General features: G+C 45.6%; 1 non-coding gene across 1 annotated transcript; it reads right to left on the minus strand.

The window, feature by feature from the left end:
* Window positions 1-322: 322 nt before the first annotated feature.
* Window positions 323-429, minus strand: LOC124989862 (U6 spliceosomal RNA). Its single transcript, XR_007109671.1, has one exon. It is a non-coding gene; the product is annotated as a U6 spliceosomal RNA (small nuclear RNA).
* Window positions 430-2,547: the final 2,118 nt, after the last annotated feature.

Raw genomic sequence — 2,547 nt, forward strand, 5'->3', positions numbered from 1 at the left:
TTTTTTGAGATTGGCTTATATCACTTACCATGATATTCTCTAATTTCATCCATTTGCCTGCAAATCCCATAATTTTATCATTCCTTATGGCTGAGTAATATTCCATTGTATATATATACCACAGTTTCTTTATCCATTCATCAATTGAAGGACATCTAGGTTGGTTCCACAGTCTGGCTATTGTGAATTGAGTAGCTATGAACATTGATGTGGCTGTATCTCTGTAGTATGCTGATTTTAAGTCCTTTGGGTGTAGGCCGAGGAGTGGGATAGCTGGGTCAAATGGTGGGTCCATTCCAAGTTTTCTAAGGAATCTCCACACAAAAATATGGAACACTTCATGAATTTGCGTGTCATCCTTGCGTGGGGGCCATGCTAATCTTCTCGGTATCGTTCCAATTTTAGTATATGTGCTGCCGAAGCGAGCACGTGGCTCTTTAATTGACATGCCACATGATTGGTTATGGTAAGCTGTGGTGTTTGAAGGTCCCGGGGAAGAAGTTACCTTTTCCCCTCTGTTTTGAAAAGCTTGTTTAGGAGCATCTGCTTCTGGTTTCTCTCTTCTGTGACTCAGGAGTTTGATTTGAGGGTACTAAAGCTGTTCCGAGTCAGAGCTCAGGGGGAGGGTGGGGAGGCCCAGAGTTGCAGGGGCCAGGCTGGGATTGGGGTGCCCTCCCTGCCATCAGGACAGCCCCACCTGCCAGACCTGGGCAGCTGGTTTCTAATCTCCATCCTCTGAACCCCAGCTGCGCCTCCGCTTCTGTCATTCTGGTCCCTTGATATTTTCTTGTCTGAATTTCAGCTTTGGCCCCTGAGCTCGGATGAGTATAAACTTGACTATAGATTGATGACATCAAGAAAGGTCTCCGAACATACCACACATAGGAGAGTTAGCCAACACGACTTTCCCCTGCGGTAGGACGTGGCCTCACAGTGGCGCAGCTGTAGATGGCTAGGAGGGGACAAAGGCAGCGGAGTAGTTGCTCTCCTGGGGATGTTGAAGGAAAGTATTTGAAAGTAATGAACTGCCATGATGTTTATTTAAACAAGGGCAAAATTACCTGAGAAGAGATAGGAAAAAGTGAGCTACGTCAGGAAGAAAACAGGAGGGCTGCCTTCTATCCCATATTACACCATTCCAGGGGTGGAAATAGGATTGGCCTATTTCCAGGGGAGTGGCCGTTACTGGGTATGGGGTCTCTTTTTTGGGATAAGTGGCCTGGAGTTAGATAATGGTGATGGCTGGACAACTCTGTGAATATAGAAAAATCCTCTGAATTGTACACTTTAATTTTAAAATTATTATGATTAGTATTATTTGTAGTACTGGGGATTGGACCCAGGGATTCTCTACCACTAAACTACATCCCCAGTCCTTTTACGCTTTAATTTTGAGGCAGGGTCTTACTAAGTTGCTGGGGCTGCCCTCAAATTTGTGATCCTCCTGCCTCAGCCTCCCGAACAGCTAGAATTAAAGACATGTGCCACCACACGTGGCTTGAACTGTATACTCTTAAAGGGTGCATTTTGATTGTGTGTGTGTTTGTGTGTGTGTGTGTGTGTGTGTGTGAGAGAGAGAGAGAGAGAGAGAGAGAGAGATTTTTTTTTTTTTTTTGATGAATTTTCTGCCCCCAAAGAAAAAGCAGCCCTGGCTGGCTTACAAAGGACCTACCCCCAGGTAAGAACTGCCCTAATGTCTTGTCCCATCTCTTGTCCTCTAGCCTGGATTATGACACCATTAATGCAGCAGCAAAAAAGCATTTTCATTACCAAATGGGTGACTCTGGCCAAGCTGCCAGCTTTCCCTCTTCCTCAGTTTCCTTGTCTGTCAAATACCAATGATGATCATATTTATGTTCTAGGTTATTGAGAGGATCAATACACTTAGAATAGCGCCCTGCAGGGGTAGATGCTATGTAAGTGGTAGCAACTGCACTCGTTCATTTGAGATCATAAAAGTGCTTTCCTGGGACATCTGCACTTGTCTGTTAGAGATATAAAGATAGACAGGATGTGGCCCCCACCCTCAAGTTGTCTGCCGAGATCTGGTGTAGCCAGAGGGCTGCTCAGAGGGAGGCCTGGAGGCTGTTTCTACTCTGAGGACCCAGCAGATGTTAAGTGGGCTGACATGATCATCTGGGGTTTCCATGAGATGTTCTGTGCATAGGAGATAACCCCCCGGCCGGACTGTTTCAGTGGTTTTCACCCTGCAAACTATCTTGATCAGTCTTGCATGAGAATGAAAATAGAGGTCAAGGAAGAACAACAGGGACAGACATTTGTTAACTTTAACAGAGTTTTAACAAGTTAACTTTAACAGAGAAAGAAGGTTCAGGAACCAGGGGACACTCAGACCCAAAGTAGTGGGGAGAGAGAAAGATGTTGTAGCAGCCTCCAGTCTAGGCCTGGCTAAAGGCTGGGCTGCTCTGATTGGCTGAGACTCCGCTATTGTTTGAAGGGTACACTCCTCGTTGTGTTGCAGGTGGTTGACACACTAAGTTGGGTTACAGATCACTCTCTATGGAGGCAGTTTTGGGTCAAACTTAA

This window comes from Sciurus carolinensis, chromosome 7 (genome assembly GCF_902686445.1).
Source record: "Sciurus carolinensis chromosome 7, mSciCar1.2, whole genome shotgun sequence".
NCBI lineage: Eukaryota > Metazoa > Chordata > Mammalia > Rodentia > Sciuridae > Sciurus > Sciurus carolinensis.